The following is an 18,598-nucleotide window of genomic DNA, read 5'->3' as shown; positions in this document are numbered from 1 at the left end:
AAATTCATAATAGAGGCGAGGAGACAGCGATGCGCAGCACTCCACCGTGCCGCCCAAATAATCACAATGCAGGGATAAATTGTAAGAAAAGAAATGAATCCCTTGGCCTTATGTGTTCCTAAAAAGATACAGTATCAAAGCCTGACATGAAAAAAATTTACTTTGGCGGCTCATTCATCCATTACAAAGGCGCTTACAACAGACTCTGTGTATTAAAATTTGATCAGAATATATGAATACCAGTTAATGCAGGATATCTTTATTAAACCACATCAGCGTCTGCAATCCTGCACCTGCCTATTCAACAGTCACATGCAGTTCATTATGCCTCCTTTTTTCTGTCAGTCATATCTAAGCTTGGCCATGGCTCAGCTGGGGACAAAAGTGATAAGAGCCCCATTGCTGGTCTTTTCAATTAGTTTCCCAGAAGAAAAAAAAATTAATCCCCGATTCTTCATGCCAGGATGCTTCCACTGATTCCTGCACAAATCTGTATGAATCATAATATCTTTGAACAAGACTTGGTGCTTGCACAGCGAGGTCATACATATCATTTTAATCTGATATAAGGAAGGGGATCTTGGGTTGAGAAGCATGTTTATAGTCTGTTTTTTGGAGGCTTTATTTGATCAAATCAAATCCAAAAACATTAGTAACTGCTCTTGAAACATTGGGGCAATTTTCGAAACACTGATCTGTCTATTTAAAGGGGAAGTAAATATTCTCTGGGTGCGAGTCGGTGTGTGCAGGTGTGAAGTAGGGGGACAGATGCAGGCTGACATTTGCTAAATATCCCAGACAAGGTGTTTCATTTAAACCCTTTGTCTCAGCTTGCATTTGAAAACCACCTGCGGCTGGAGCAGCAGGAACAAAGGAGCCTTGGACACATTTATGGCATCTAAGGAGCTGAGCACACATGCAGGGCTTAATTTCTTAACGACTGAAACAACAGGATGTTTTTTTTTTTTTAGTTTGTTTACTGCATCACTTGTTTCAGCTTTTCCTTTGTTCTTTTTTTAACTTTCCATTCTTCCTTTTCGGATTTTGGTTTTGGCTGGAACAGACAAATGGCTCCTCAATCAAAAATCCATTCAACAACTCCTGCGGGAGTAATTCTGAAGATCATTTATTAGAGTTCTGGTTAGCAGGAAAAAATGAGGTTGAAAAAGGTGCCAAGCTTGACCTTTGATGTTAGCTACAGCTATTGACTGTAAAAAAACAATGGATGAATTGAGGCGCGACATCACCCATAGAAAATGCCTCACCTCCAGCTCTCGCCAAATGAGCCCAAATCCCACACCACTGCATCTCCTTAACCTGCTACATCCATTTTGGGGCCATGGGGCAGCCTATCCCAACTACTATTGGGCAAAGGCAGGGTACACCATGGACACATCTATGGAAAGTACTGGCTGAGATGACGAAGTGTGATGGTTCCACTGACAACCCTGACTTCTTTCAGGCAGTGCCACACAATCACTCCCACATGCACACCTAAGCACACTTAACCAGTGACCAATTAACCTATGGGGATGTGTTTGGACTGCGGGAGGAAGCAGGGAGAACTCACACATGATGTTAAGACTGAAGGGAGGGAATTTGAAATCTTAAATGATAAAAAAAATCGTAAATATATTGAACATATAACAAACTGGAACATGACCGTCCAGAAAATCTCTGCAACAACAAAAGACTCATTTACATTTACATCTTGGATGTGCAGCTGCAATAAGTGCAAACTAAAAGGTGTGATCACGAAAAATCATGGACTAATAGTTAAACAATTTAACTAAATCAACTGAAAAAAAACGTAATATACGTAATATAATTTAGACATTATGAATCAAAACTAAAGACCAAGATCCTTTGACTGATCATTGAAAACATTACAATATTCAGATTTATCAATAATTCAAACAAAAAATAGAACAAAAATGCAGAGGAAGTTCAAACATAGTGTTTTTATGTCTACTGCAGTATGTACAAACTGTAAGGGTTTGTTTCAGGTTAAAAACTGGACGTTCAATAAACAAAACACCAATTTTCCTAATGCGCTACATCCCTAACGGGGTCACGAAGTTGCTGGAGCCTATAATGGCCACTGTTGTGCAAAGGCGGGGTACACCCTGGACAGGGTGCCACTCTGTTGCAGTGCCACACAATCACTCCCACATGCACACCTAAGCACACTTAACCAGTGACCAATTAACCTAGGGCAATGTGTTTGGACTGCGGGAGGAAGAAGGGAGAACTCACACTTGTATGTGGAGAACATGCAAACTCCACACAGGTAGGTCCCAGCTGGGATTTGAACCATGGCCTTCTTCCTGTGGGGCTACACACTGCTCCACTGTGCAGCTCCGTATTCAAAACACTGTTTTCTATAAATTAACAAACATAGCTTCTAACTTAATAGTGAGGATATGTTTTAATATTAGAGACTTTTCTTATTTTCAGCAGCACTTTCGTCATTTTTGTTAGCGATGCTTTTATTGAAAATGCAATTCAGTATCTCATTAAAGAACATCATTTTTAAAGATAAAAAACCAAATAACTGGAGGTGTGTATTTCCCTTTTTATTTAACTGTACATGTAAGGTTAAAAAATACACTCACTGAATTGAAAGCTAATGAAGCAGGTGGCTGCATAAGGACAACCCAAGTCATCAGGTGATGTAATTAATTAAAACAAAGCATTTTCATTTGTGCTTACTCTCCCTCTGTCTCAAAGAGCAAGCCAAAAAGTTATCAGTAAATACAGTTTTTCTCTTATGAGTTTTGCTTTAAAAGTAAACACATTTTAGGGTTGAGATGTTTACAGTTTTATCTTGACTGATGCTTTTTTATTGATACTGTTCTCCAAAATTCTCACAACAAAAAGGTGAAAATGTGCATCAGGTTTCCATCATTCTTGGAATGCATTTTGAGGACTGGGAACTGGCACAGCAGTTAGTAAATGATGGGTTCATTCCGAAGCTCTTTGCAGTTGACAGGTGTAAAGGGAAAAATTGTCACCTGAGAATCAATCCCCATTTTCAGAGTCTCCTTTTAGTTTTAATTTCAAGTCAACCAGCTGATTGTCTCACATGGCAAACACCACATAAAGGACCACAACAGGTATAAAGTTAAATGTACAGCTAAAAAGTCAATCAAAATTTATAATGACTGTAATACGAAAGCCATATGCTATAGTCAGTTCAAGATTTTGGAACCTTTTACTTGACTTAAGAGTCATTTGTTTCTAATCAAGGAGAGAGAAAAACTCCAAATTACATCATAGGCAAGAAAACTAAGGGTAAATAAGAAAAAAAAGAGAAAAACATACAGGTCCTATCACACATATGTTCAAACATGAAGACATAAATTGATGAATTTGATCGAAAATGGTTTTGGTTGCACAGACTTTTAAGTGTTAGGTAAACTTGTTTTGTTTCCATGTATTTTAAGTTAGGTTAAGTATTTTTAAGTGTAAAATGTTTTTTTTGAGCACACAAAACAATGATTGTTGTGCTTGGCAAAGTGGCACAAACATCTGTCCACAAGCATTCATGTGCAGGGACTTGGCAGGCCACCGGGGAGCAATGTGGGCTTCAGAATCTTGCCCAAGAACCAAGAACACATTGCAGGTTGAGAGGTCGATTGCATCAGCTCTTTGCCATCGTCACTCCATGACCACTGTTGGAAGTGTCAGTTAAAAACTCTGTCTCTGCACGACAAACAAATCTGTGTCCTTCTTTGTTTTTTTTACTGTACTTGCATTTTAATAAATCTAATTATCAGCTGATGTTAAGACTGAAAGGAGGGAATTTGAAATCTTAAATGATAAAAAAAATCGTAAATATATTGAACATATAAAAAACTGGAACATGACCGTCCAGAAAATCTCTGCAACAACAAAAGACTCATTTACATTTACATTTTGGATGTGCAGCTGCAATAAGTGCAAACTAAAAGGTGTGATCACGAAAAATCATGGACTAATAGTTAAACAATTTAACTAAATCAATTGAAAAAAAACGTAATATACGTAATATAATTTAGACATTATGAATCAAAACTAAAGACCAAGATCCTTTGACTGATCATTGAAAACATTACAATATTCAGATTTATCAATAATTCAAACAAAAAATAGAACAAAAATGCAGAGGAAGTTCAAACATAGTGTTTTTATGTCTACTGCAGTATGTACAAACTGTAAGGGTTTGTTTCAGGCTACTTGAAAATCCAAGCCACAGTTCTCCTATTGCATCATACAACAATTAATTTCTGGTCTTTTAGAAGTGAGTAAAGACGATTAGGTTACTTTCTGCTCTAAAGCAAAGGCGGCTGGGCCAAACAAAATGAGCAACAGGCAGCATGGCTTTGTTCTTATTTTTCCAACACATCATGGCCAGTCAAAAAGGAAAATAAAAAGTAAAAGCTTTCCCTTCAAAGTTCTTCCTATTCTGTTTGAAGCCCATACTGTACTTCAAATGTCAAGTATTATGCCAAAAAAAACCCATCCTGCTCTACTTTCAATTCTTTTTAGCTCTTTTTAGTCTTCAACTATTGGAGGAAATATTTCAACAACTTTAACCAAAACTAAACTAACCTTTTCTAACACAAAGTTTTAACTGGATTGATTTCAAATATTTTTTTCAAAAGCAGTGTTAATGTTAATGGAAAATTGGGTCAGTCTACTAAACTAGACCTTTATTTTTGAAAAATGTTGGAAAATCTACACTTTTATGGCTGCTTCAATGCATCTGACCTGCTTTTCTTCAGAAGGATCAACCTTTTAAAATTCAAAGCATAAACCATGGGTTGTCATCAATTTAGAGTGTTAAAAATACTTGGTTCTTTTATGATTTTAGGTAAACCATAATTTCAAGGAGATGAATCAATAATTAATAACTAAAAAAATAAAAAATAAAATAATGATAATAATAATGTGACTATTTGAAGAGCTCATCTTAAATTTTCTCTTTTAGCTAAAGATTCTGAACTTGGACTAAATGATTAGTGTAAGTGCTAAGACATAAGGAGGTGTCACGGACGGGCAAACAGGTGAGAACCCAGATGCAGGGAGAAAACAAACCACAGAAAATGTAAAACCAAGAATTTATAGAATAGGTAGAATAGAACTTTATTGATCTAACAAATTACCTTGTTACTGTAGATCTATCAATAACATTAGAGAAATGGTAAATAACATTAAAAATACATTTTAAAAATTCATAAATTCTTAACAACACACATAATTTGTTGTTCTTATTATTTATTTACTTTTAATTTACAATTGCAAATGCAGCTTAAAAGAACATAAATTCAGAGAACTTGGCATAATGTAAGACAAGCTAACACTGAAGACTCAGGGGTCATTATTTAACTGCAGGGGCTAATTAGCAAAGTGCAGGCAGCAGAGACTGCTCAAGAGGATCCACAGGTGAGTAGGCGGAGTCACAGCAAGCCTGCACAGAAAACCAAGAAAGGCCAAATATTAGAACTAAAGAAATCCAAGCCAGTGAATCATAACAAGAAGAGAAAACTGACAACAACTTTGGTTTAACTCCATCTTCTTCTAACACTAATCTGGGAATTTAGAGCTGTTTGGACAGAGGCCAGATTAACTGGACTTGTGATCCTGAATAACTCAGCTTTGCCTGTATATTTTGAGTATGATTTGTAAGTTGCAAATTGGGTTCCTTAAAGTAAAACAATTGTTTTAAAGTGTTTCATCATTATGGTCAAGTTCTTTCCAGGGTCATGAAAGAATTGCAGCAAATTCCATCTTCAGATGGAGGATACACCCTTAACCCATTCAAACCGCCCATCCCAGAGACAATCTGGGCACAAAAAAATAATCCATACTTCTAATCATCATTTAAATTAACAGGTATTTGGACAGTACTGACAAACGAATCTGTTCCAGAAAACAGTAAATCCATAACAGATATGAAACAGGACAGAAATAAGAACAACTGGTGATTCTGTGACTATAGTTTTCAAACACTCGATGATAAACCACACTGCAGTGGCAGAAGTATGAAAACATGAAAAAAAAGTTTTTATAACAAATAAGGAGCACTTTTTGAAAACAAACTGAGAGGAAGCACACACTATAATATCATAAATCGCATTATAGTCTCTGAAAGATTGAGTCCATTTCTCTGCAGTAGTTCTAGCCTTTCTGCTAAGCCTTCCACCCAGCTGAGGAAAAGATCAGAGAAAAAAATTAGGCCACAGAAATCCGTACTCTGCTATACTTTACCCTTCAAAACTGCATTCATAAAACAATCAATATCTCCACCTTGTTTTTCAATATGCCTCCTTTGTAAAAAGAAAAGTTCCATGCATGGACTATGAGAAAGAGCATCTGCAAAGTGAAGATATGCTGCCCTCACTTGTTAGAAACACCCCATTACAAGAGGAAGTCTTGATGCCAGATATTCACCTTTTTTGTGGAATTGTATTTATCTGCCATGATTTTTCTGTATCTCTAGGTGGCAGCATATTTCTTAGTAATGTTTTACATAAGCAGATACAATAAAAAGCACAGACTTATAGTTGTGTAAGTTGGAGTGAGTCCTCCATTTTATGTCTTTTCCTTGCTGAAATATACAGTCAAAGTGGGTTAGAACCTCTTTTAGCTTCTATTGCTTTGCCACATTAATGCAGTTGGTTAGCCATGTCCATTGTGGTCTTCACCAAAAGGCTCAAGCAGTTTTCATTCACATTCTGACTCTTTAGTTTAAAGATGAACTGAATTCTTTGTGGGCTCTTGGTGACTCTGTTGGTCTGTGGTCTCAGAACATTCCTCCTGTGTTCTGGTTTATGTTGATGTGGTAGTGGCGAGGTCCTGTCACTTGTCTGGCAAGAAAACACTTGACCAAAGGCCTTCTTTGTGCTTGAGGTTGGCTGAAGCCGTAGAATGACATCTGGCAGTGACACCTCATGTCTCCAGCGGTGACGGCAGACCAGCGTTTAGTAAATTGACTGATGACAATTATATCTTAATGTCTCCGATTATAAACAGATCTGACAATACATTTCCTCTTTTTGCTGGCTCGCAATAAATATCCAAAAAAGAAAATGTTAGAGCATCTCTGTGTGTAGCTTTGTGTAAGCTCCTCCAGATCTCTGTCTTTGCAGATTAATATCAGCGGTCTACAAAGAAGCCTTGTGTGCCTTCCAGGACAAACTCTCAGGACAATGAGCCCACTGTGTGACAACACTATTTCCCACTGAAGCTAAATGATACACACCTTCTTGTCCTGAGAGTTTATAAAGCTCTGTCTTTCTGCAGTAAAGGTGATCTCAAAGGTTATCTCACAGTCATTCTGCTGGTGAGCAAAGTTTTGAAACGTACTGACTGTTTTAAAACTTTATTAAGTTAAGCACATTCAGAAAGATGAATGGAAAAGCCATAAAACTTTATATATTTGTTCCAAAACAAGTCTAAGGTCCAAAAATCATTGTCATCAATCCCAGTCAGATGTTTGCAGTCAGTAGCTGCGTTTCCATTACACACATGTGCAAAACTTTATCAAAATTCTTGAAATGTTGAAAATCATAATTATGCGAATAAACACAAACTAACTCAGTCATTCAAAAACATGGCGATGGGTGAGAACAATACTTTGATTTCCAACAGATACATTCAAAGCTCTGCCACGGCACTAGCGCTCATCATCACCAAAGGAGACATTGGCGTCTTGTTCAGACCATGGAGCGGCAAGCTCTGTGCAGGTGGGAGCGGCCCAAGGCAGCCAGTGTTATGCGATTGTTGGTCAAGTCACTCATTTAATTAAAAAAAAACAGGGTTTCCATTGAAGTTTTGTGAAATATGTTACTTACTGGGCACATCGCCCAGGTTCTACAGTTTTTAATCCCATGACCCAGAAACCAACGTGCACCTCACTACTGTATAGGATTTCAAGTTAGATATATGAATATATGGATGGATGATAGATGAAGAGAGATAGAAAGAGAGAGTGGTGAGTATGTAGGTGTGAGTACAACTGAGTGCACTTGTGTGCCATTCCTTTGACCAGTCAGATGTGAAGAGGGAAAGAGGAGGATTGCTGCAAAATTGAAGCTAAAAGAATGCAGCATACAGTCAAACTTTCATCTTCCCTTATCATTGCTGGGATTTATAATTTTGTAAAGTTTATTTGATTGTTTTTCTACAAGAAGGTTTGACAACTAAAGGGAATTCAAAAAGTTTTTTTTATATAATTTTGTTAAACACTGTTCAGTAGGCTGTTTTCCTGTATATTTCCGTGGTTTCAGTCTGTGAAGGAATTTGTTTTATTATTATCATTGTTTAAATGTATTTCTTTAAATGTTAACTTAGATTGACCTTGTTACCTCTTCTGAAAACAGTTGTGTGTTTGTTCATCTGCTTCTCATCCCAGCAAGGAAGAGAGGGGGGTTTACGACACACTGTCCTGAGCTGATAAGTGATACTGTTTAAACTTAGAATCCAACCAAAAGGGTCATTTGACGACACCCCCTAATGAACTTTTTGTCTTTGTCTTGAATTGTTACCTCCCACTTGTGTTCTTAATAAAAGCAGCACAGGGAGGGGCAGACCTTTGAGAAGAGAAACGTGGTGGACCTTTTCCAACACATTTGCTCCTCTCCCTCGTGCATGAGAAACTTGATTCTTGTTGTGGTTTGTTGTTTATAATTGTGTTTTTCTTTAATGTCTAGATGCATTTATCTGACATTCTTTGGTCCATTCGAGCCGGATGACAACATATCTGCGTCCTTGGGGGAGGATCATGCCGATTGAAGTCTGTGCACAGCCCGTGAGACTAGGTCTCCGGAGGAAAGTCCGTCGTAGTGAATTCTACGCCGGCCAATCGACTGGTCTGATCCCTGGGTCCGGATTGACGTTATTCGTTAACCAGTCAGACCACAACGACAAGGCAAGTACAGCGCTTTTTCAGGGGTTCGAGTCCCCGAAGTGGCCCAGAATTCTGAGGGACAGGTTCAAGTCCTGTTGCCTAAAACACGTGTGGGTTTGGAGTCCCGGAAAAGTCCAGAATTCTAAATAAAGGTGTAGGTTCGAGTCCTGCAGCCTAAAACGCGTAAGAGGGTTCAAGTCCCTAAAAGGCCTAGAATAACAACAAAAATAAAATAAAAAAAGTTTTTTTTTGGTGTGAATGTGTGTGCATGTGTGAAAGGAGTGAACTTGTTCGAAGCAGTGAGCAGCTGGAAACCTTGCGGTGTTAACACAAGGCTGCTTGAACACAAGGCTGCTTGTTGGAGTAGAACAAGATTTCATCTCATTAGGCTTTAGGTGAAAAGAACCCAGAGTCTAAAACGGGTTTTGCTCCTGGGAGGACCCTAAACGTGTGACCGGATCAGACAATAGGTCTGACCTAGAAGCTTGTTGCACGGGGAGTGAAATTCGGTCCTGAGAGAAATTCTCTGTTGGTTCTGATCACGCTCTGTGACTAACATAAATAAAAGAAAAAAGAAAAAAAATGGGGGAATTCAAATGAAAAAATATATATGGAAAGAGGTTCATCCAGATTCAACTACATTCTTGATAAAATGGGATAAAAACTAGGATTTTAAGGGGAATGTACTGGATTAGTTCAAAGGTTACAAATTAAAAACAGAATAAAAAATACAAAAGAAACAAAAAAAAATAGTGAAGAATTAATTTGTGCAAAACTGTGGTTAAATGAAGCAACGAAAAATAAAGGGTGGCATTCAGAAAAGTAAAACTAGATAAGCATGTCTGATTGCTAAAAAAAAGTAGGATAAATCAGATGTGCGACTCAGACCCCTGCAACAGCTGGCTGCAGCAGGCTGCAGACCGAGCAGGGGCAGGATGAAAGGGGGGGAGAGCAGAAACCAGCTGATTTCTCACCTCCTCCCTACCAGGGGACAAATGCTCCTCTGTTGACGGGTTTTAACCCACCAGTGACTGATTTAAATAAACCAGAAAAAGAAAAAATAATGTTAGGAGGAAAAGGGAAAAAACTTGAATGGAGTAAAACTATGGGGGTTGGTTTGGAAGAAGCTGGAGAGCCATCTGAACCCAATGATTGAAGTGTCCAATCCTAGAGCTGGAGAAGATGGCCAGAGGCCTACACTTCTTTTGCTTAGCACCTGGACATTAGAGGATGTACGGAAGGCAGTGAGGGGAGTTATCTCTCACGGGCAAATGATGGAAGTTCAGAGAGCTTACCATCTGAATGGCATTGAATGTCAGCAAGCATGTATGACTGCTATGAAAGCAGACTGGGCAAAAGTAAAGGAATCCTATGAATGATGACAATCCACCCAGACCTCTTCCGCATAACAGTCTAAGAGTTAATTCAAAGTCTTACACTTTTAGGACAAAGAATTAGAGAAGCCTTTCCAATGAGACCTGATTATGGAAAGATTGGTCAAACTAAACAAAAAGATGGAGAGTTAGTGTCTGATTTTAGAGTCAGATTTGAAGAAGTTTTTAAAGCTAACAGTGGACTCAGGGATAATGATAATGATGATGGTCCCTATAGACAGCAGCTGAAACAAGCTTTACTGCAAGCTATGAGACCAGAGATTGCAGACTAGATAAGGAAACTTTACGTTGATCTACCAACAGGAGCACTACAACAGTTTAGGAATTTTGCTGTTCATGCAGAAAAAGTGATGGTGAATAAAAAGAAATTTAGGAATCAAAGTGAACATACATTTTGGCAGGAGGAAAGTAGTGATGTGTTTTTTGGAAGGAATGTGAACAGAGGAAGAAATTGTGGTCGTGGAAAAGGAAATTTTAAAGAAAATTTTAGAGGAAGGTCTAGAGGAAGTAGCAACAGAGGGTCAGAGCAAGTTGATGATGGATGTTGGATTTGTGGACAGAGAGATCATTAGCTGAGAGATTGTCCTGAAAGGAAGAAATCAGATTGACTAGATGGTAGAAGTAATGTCAAGATTAACAATGAATCTGAACCAGAAATTCAACGAATTTGTGATGAATTTTTAGATCTCACTGAAGTTTGTCTTATGGAAAAGCCAGAAATAACTCTTTATGTTCAGGGACAACCGTTTGTTTTTCTTTGTGATTCAGGGGCTTGTAGAACTGTGATAAGAAGTTATTACAATGATTTTCCTAAGTCAAATAAAACAATACAAATGAGATCTGCAGATGGTCAAATTGAAACTAAACATTAGAGTAAACCAGTTTGTTTTGAAAATCCTGACACTAATGAAACAACAAGCATTCCTGTGGTTTTAGCACCAAACTGTCCTTTTAATCTTTTAGGGAGAGATGTCATGATAAGATTAAAGTTAGGAATTTACCCCACCAGAGAAGGGGGGATGCAAGCACGACGTTGCCCCGATACAGACATCTGTGTGCTAGGAGGCAGAGGTGAACCACACTATTATTGGACTTTAGATCTACCTAAAACTGATCTTGGACAGACTGCAAAAAACTTAATGGAGAAAGCAAAAGCCAGAGTGTCACCCCATGCAGATTTTATGTCTTCAGACATTCTGTATGTCATGTTAAGATGCAAAAAGTCTCCTAGCCCTGACAGGAGATATGATGAAGCAGTGAGTAAACTAGGATTTCAAAAAATGTACAATAAATGATTTTTATTGGAAAGCTGAAACTAGTTTCTGTACTGTGACAGCAAAAAAATTTAATGTGTACAGAAAGAGTGACAAATTGGAAACAAATGGCAGATGCAGTTCCATTTATTTCTTGTACTAAAGGTTCACGACAAAACTGGGAAGAAATGAAAGAACATGTGCAGGAAGTGACTTATACTTTGAACAGGCAGAAACAAAGTGGGGTTTAGCTGTTGTAACTCAAGACAAGGTTCTGAAGGTAGGACCCCTGCGTGGAAATTACTCACCACAATCAGCAGAGTTGACAGCCTTAACTGAAGCATGCAAACTGTTTAAAGATAAGCCAGTTACAATCTATACTGATAGCCAATATGTGTTTGCTACAGTGCATTTGTTTTGTCAACAGTGGAAGAACTGAGGGTTAAAACATCAACAGGAAAACCAGTAACGCATGTAGACTTACTGAAAGAATTATTGACTGCTGTAATGTTACCATCTAAAGTAGCAATATGTAAATGTGAGACACACACACGAAGAACAGATCATAATTCTAAAGGTAATTCCTTTGCAGATGTAACAGCAAAGCAAGCTGCAACAAAAGATGTAGAAAAATGCACAAATGAGGATTTGACTGCAGATGCAACCGATGATGTTTTAAAGGAAATGCAACACAGCGCACCGAAACAAGAAAAAGATTTATGGTTGAAAAAGGGAGCAAAGTTGGAACAAGGTCTTTATGTCAGCACAGAAGGTAAACCTATTTTACCAAAATCCATGTACAAATGGGCAGCAATTTTGAGTCATGGGCTTTGCCATGATTCAACAGGGGGGATGGTGAACTTATTAGAGAAATATTATACAACTTATGGATTTATTCTCTATAAAAAAATTTTGTAAACAATGTGTTACATGTATGCATCATAATCCCCAAGGCACTGTTAAATTTAAGAGAGGAAGATTTTCTGAACCACCTTTTCCTTTCCATACAATCCTTATGGATTTTATTAAATTAAATAAAAGCAAAAAAAATTTGAAATATTGTTTAGTGATTATTGATGCATTTTCCAAATGGGTTGAAATTTTTCCATGTGCAACACAAGACGCTATTACAGTAGCTAAAGCTATTTGTAAAAGAATAATCCCAACTTTTGGCATACCGCAAGTGATAAGAAGTGATAATGGTACACATTTTGTAAATCAAGTGATAGACAAAATAGCTCAACATCTTTGTATTGATTTAAAGAGACATTGTAGTTATCACCCACAGAGTGCAGGATTAGTTAAGAGAACTAATAGCACTATCAAATCAAAGTTAAAGAAATGCATGGAAGAGACAAACAGACAGTAGCCTGACTGCATAGACTTAGTTCAACTAAGCATGCGTATCACACGCACAGCAGGTCAACCTTTAACGCCTTTTGAAATGTTGTATGGACGTTCTTATAGGTTACCAGACATTGATCCTACACAGCAACATTCTCCAGATGATGATGCAAATTTAGTGGATTATTTGAGAAAAATGTTTACCACTAAAGATGTGCAAAGGACAAATCAAGTGCCAGATTCCTTTTTATCTCCACAGGACACTTCACCAGTGCAGGTTGGTGACTGGGTGTTTGTGGAGGCCATAAAAAGGAAATGTTGGTCCAGCCCACGGGGGGAAGGGCCATTCCAAGTCCTGCTGACTACACCAACAGCTGTAAAGATTGCTGAAAGGACGTCTTGGATCCATCTATCACACTGCAAGAAAAAGCATCTGGGTGAGGCTAATTCCAACTGCTAGGTGGGGAAGTCTGACTACAAAGGGAGGCAGCTGTATAGAAGCTGCTTGTCTCAACGTCAGCGAAGCCGAGACATCCACCTAGTCTTAGGGAAGAAAGCACACCAGAACTCTTTTGCACTACACGGATCCTACACTGTTAGAGGACTTGAGGAGGTGATGTGCTAGTAACCTCTCCCTCCCGAAGATAGGTACATATCCACCATGGCGTGTCCAACTGGGCTAAGAGACAGTTTATTTTGTTTACTGTTCCTGCTATTCCTGACAGGAGCAACCACATGGATTCGATTCTTTTGGAATCATTATCCACCCGCAAGAAGAACCACCAGTGAGGAAAGAAACATTTCTCGACGATGGCTGAGTATTGATGAACATGATGTTTTGAATAGTCCAAAAATGAACATAACTCACCTGTATATGACAAATTCTTGGTATAGGTATGTTATGTTACTGGCTAAGGAAAAGAATAGATCGGATTGCTATGTTTGTTCTGTAATTGAAGCTTCATCCCTACATCCTAATTTGCAGGCAAAGCAATTTTCTGAGTGGAAAAGCGACTGTGTTATTGAATATAGTACCAGAGGGTATATTAGTACTGGAGCCGTCACCACTTCAAATGGAACTCTTGTAAGACCGAGTTGTAAGAGTTTGTATCAGTTTAAAAAACTGAAATTGACAAAATCATTAGCTCCATATGCTAGTGTGGAACCAGGAACTGTGTTTCCACATTGTGTAACTAACAATGGCACAGAGTTTTTAGGAACTTTGCCGATAAAGATGTGTCATGAACTTCTTGTTCCCTTCACAGTCCAGATAATCAATGACAGAGTTTCCCATGGTTATGCTGTTCCCTGCCCCAGAGGATGTTGTGTTGGATCTAATCCAGATTTAATGCCAGGTAACAATGGTACTTATGTGGTTGATCAAATGTTTTGGTTATGTGGGCAGGCCCTCTACCTCAGTCTGCCTAGAGACTGGAGTGGGATTTGTGCTTCTGTAAAGGTCACAGGTCACACTTTCATAGTTTCTGCAGTCCATGAGCCTCACCTGCGCTACAGACGTAACCTTATTGATGTCAAGCCACATGATTCCATTTGGGGATCACATGTACCTGAAGACCATGAACACTGGAATACTGGGGAAAAGGTAACTATGGCATTGTTTCCCTAGGTTGGAAATGCTAAAAATGCCCTCAGAATTGAGACCATTGATTATTGATTAGGATTATTTTTGAACGCTACAATTAAAGCATTTAAAGGCTATAGTGAAGAAATGTCAAGCATGAGACTTATGGTTCTACAGAACAGATTGGTTTTGGACTTATTGGTTGCTCAGGAGGGAGGTGTTTGTAAAATGTTAAATGATACCTGTTGTACATTTATTCCTGACAACACCGATGAAGGTCACAGCATCACTGAAGCATTACATCAACTTGAATAGGTTCAACAGGCAATGCAGGATGACAGGAAACCCCAATCTTGGGATTTCTTCTCCTGGTTTGCTTTTGGTTCCTGGTGGCAACTTTTGTTAAAAATAGTGACACCTATTCTTATGGTACTGATCATATGTTGTGTGTTCACTATGTGCAGTTTTCCTTGTATTCAATCTATGATTTCCAGAGCAGTGAATGGTGGAGTACAAAGTGTTCTTATGAGTCAAGAATACAACTTGTTATTAAAGGGAGAACAAGATGACTGTAATGATTTTGAAATTGAAATGACTTGAGAAAAAAAAAAAAAAAACTTCTCATCTGAGTGTAAATTGAAAGTGTTATGAAAATGAAGATGTCACAGAAAACTGAAAAGTGATGTGATATTGGATGTGAGATTTTGACATTTATCAATGATAAAAAGGAGGGAGTATGTGAAGGAATTTGTTTTATTATTATCATTGTTTAAATGTATTTCTTTAAATGTTAACTTAGATTGACCTTGTTACCTCTTCTGAAAACAGTTGTGTGTTTGTTCATCTGCTTCTCATCCCAGCAAGGAAGAGAGGGGGGTTTACGACACACTGTCCTGAGCTGATAAGTGATACTGTTTAAACTTAGAATCCAACCAAAAGGGTCATTTGACGACACCCCCTAATGAACTTTTTGTCTTTGTCTTGAATTGTTACCTCCCACTTGTGTTCTTAATAAAAGCAGCACAGGGAGGGGCAGACCTTTGAGAAGAGAAACGTGGTGGACCTTTTCCAACACATTTGCTCCTCTCCCTCGTGCATGAGAAACTTGATTCTTGTTGTGGTTTGTTGTTTATAATTGTGTTTTTCTTTAATGTCTAGATGCATTTATCTGACACAGTCCTAGTCAAGAGAACTTGTATGAGTTACACCAACAGTAGAAGCCATTCCATTAGCTGAGGGACCTGTAACCTGTGGCTCCGGAGCCACGTGTGGCTTTTTTTGCCCCTCGATTGTGGCTCTTCTGCTTTATAGAAAGGCTAATGTTGTTGTCCACCTTTCGCCATATCCCTACAGGGGTTTGAACAGTGACTCAGCTTTAACCCTTGTGCTATCTTAGATGACCCCACCATTGCATTGACGTGTTCTCCCTACCATGACAAAGGTGGATAAAGGTGGAAAGATTTCATGTAATCCATGGAAACCAGTGAAGATCACAAATCATCAAAGAAAAAAGGTTCAGTGCACTGTGTAGTGGGTCTAGATGACCCAACTCCCAATGTTAAGGTGCCTAGGATAGCACAAGGGTTACGTGATTCTCATCTGTGGTTTGATAGTTTTATGCCAGATGTGACATGGTGCCTCTGTCGGCCTCCTCCCCCTCTCCTCTCCGCTTGGCTGCTGATTCTCAACACCTGCGACCACTTACCTCATCACCTCATCCGCCTTCATAAGGAGCCACAGGATCATCAGTCTTCGCCAGTCCGTTGCCCCTGATGGTGCATAGTTGGTCGTCAAGTCAAGCTATTGTTCGTTTTCGCTACGTCAAGCCTGTGACTAAACCTGTCTCTCTCTCTACTCACCCTCAGGAATCCAGTACCACGAGTGGTCGCTCGAATCAGTTCCCAGCCGTTCTCATCAGTCTGTCCTCTCCTGCGGTCCCACCACGAGCCTCTGCCTCATCAAGTGTCTCCACCGTCGTCAACATCGGCCTACGGAGAAATCCACCAGTGACGCCGCTAGCTTCCGTCTTTCAGTTCGGAACCGACATCTGGACCTGCTCACGTTCTGCTCTCTGCTCCTCGTATTAAAACTCTTACCCGCCAACGCTCGCCTCCCGCTGTGTTTCTTCTGGGTTCCAGCATCTGGGTTCGAAAAGTGTTCTGTAGCCATGACAAGATGCCCTTCTTGACACAACCCTGTATCTTACCCGGGCTAGGGACCAGCCAGCACAGGGAGGAATAAATAACACGTTTTTGGTTTTGGTTTATTTGTTTTAGTTTATCTAGTTTTGAGATTTATGCCTAGATTTTTAGCATGTCAGTTAAGTGAGACAATTTATGGGTAAAGGTTTACTCTACTGTTTGTCATGGCATGGGTTTCTTTGTATTGGTTTTTGCTTTCTGTTTTGTTTCTGTCATGTTTAAGTTCTGTTTCCTGTTTTTTCCTGAGTAATCAGGAGATGTCCCCTCAGTGCCCTACCCGCCAATTTTAACTGCACCCCCTTTGTACACACCTCCTTCACTCCTCAAAATATACATTCCAACACACACAAATGCACACACACGCCCTCACAAATACACACACACACATTTCACGAGGTAGGTGGGACTTAGGACAATCTGTTCCCTACCCCCTCCCTGGTAGGGGGAACTGGGCCCTGGGCAACAGCAGCCACGTTCCCTGGGTGCTGGTTTCCTGGGCCTGGCAGTCCTCTCTCCACGCAGGGAGAGGGATCCCTGAGCTTTCTGGCAAGACCAAGAGCCGGGGATCACATCACACCTGAGCCTGGGGGTGTCTGTGTCCCTGTGGTGTGGGTTCTGGGTCTTTGCCCCTGAGCGCTAGGCCTCACCAAATTTCAAACTGTGGGCGAGCCTGGTCGGGCCATGTTTACAACACCTCTTGTGGACCCCCTCTTCTCCTGGGTGCCCTCCTCCATGGCGGGGGCGGCTGGCCTTGCCGTGGGCCAGTTGGGTGGCTGCCTGGAGCGCGGGTCGGGTCTCCCTTGGGGGGTCCTGGCTCGTACCTGGGGTTGGGGTGGGGGGATGCCCAGAACTCCTGGGTGGTGATGAGGTGGTCGTCTGGGGCTGTGGGCACTCTTCTGGAGCGGGGCCCTGCGTTGGACCCTCCCTGCGCAGCGGGGGAGCTGCTCTCCTGGTTGAGCTGGAGCTGGACTCTCTCTCCCCCCATGCCTCTCTGCTCTCTGGATCCGGGGGCCCCGTGGCGGTCCTGCTGGCCCTGGCCTGGGTGGCGGATGTGATCACCCGGGGGGCGGTTGCTCTCCATCTGCTGCCGTGCGGGCATAGGAGGGTTCTGGCTACCGCAGCTGCTGCGGCAGGGATCTTGGTGTGGGGATGGCTAGGCACTCTCCCTCCTTCTTTTTACATTCCACCATCCATTTTAGAAGAACATAAACACTTACTTGAGCACAGGTGTTAGCTCAGATTTGCAGTAATATTTTGTGCGATTGAATGAAATATTTCACACTAGTTGTTTTGAAGGCATAAGTACCGGTATATGTGTGTGAATGATATTTGTATTGTGTACATGTTGACATGTGGACATTTTTGGAGCAAACAGTTATGTTTATAACATTTGAGTGTGTGTGTGGACAGGCCCCGCCCCTTCTAGATTTGTATTACATCTGAACCTGACCGTAATGATAAACATCCAGCAACTTCTTGCTTTATGCTGCTTCATGGTTTTACCCCCCCCCCCCACCCCACCCCCACTTCTATGATCCCCTCCTATCCCCCCCTCTCTAACATCCCTCTCTCTTCTTCCCTCTTTTTCTGTTTTGTCCGGTCTAACACAAAATATTTTTTAAATATGATTAAAATGAATAAAGTTTGGCCTCGATTACAAAAGGGGTTTATTCAGACATACCTCTGCTTTGTCAGAAGATTCATAACCCCTTTTGTTAAAGTAAAATATGTCCAACACAAGAGGCCTTCAGCTTTCATCTGTCTGACCAGTTGTTGGACAGGACAAGTTAAAAAAGAAAAGAAAAAAGTAGGTAGGTTAAATTTGTCATATCGAAAGTTCAACACTGTTATAATAGAATTATTGTAAAAATTTAAAGCTAAATTTTATAAATGAATGGATCAATGGCCACAGAAATGTTTTGAAAAAGCTT

At 40.0% G+C, this 18,598-nt stretch overlaps 1 long non-coding RNA gene across 1 annotated transcript; it reads left to right on the top strand.

The window, feature by feature from the left end:
• Positions 1-16,186: 16,186 nt before the first annotated feature.
• On the top strand, positions 16,187-16,569 carry LOC111948451. Its single transcript, XR_002874465.1, has 2 exons — positions 16,187-16,241; positions 16,332-16,569. It is a non-coding gene; the product is annotated as an uncharacterized LOC111948451 (long non-coding RNA).
• Positions 16,570-18,598: the final 2,029 nt, after the last annotated feature.

Source organism: Oryzias latipes, chromosome 13 (assembly GCF_002234675.1).
Source record: "Oryzias latipes chromosome 13, ASM223467v1".
NCBI classification, from domain to species: Eukaryota; Metazoa; Chordata; class Actinopteri; order Beloniformes; family Adrianichthyidae; genus Oryzias; species Oryzias latipes.
This window is presented reverse-complemented; position numbering and strand designations above follow the sequence as displayed.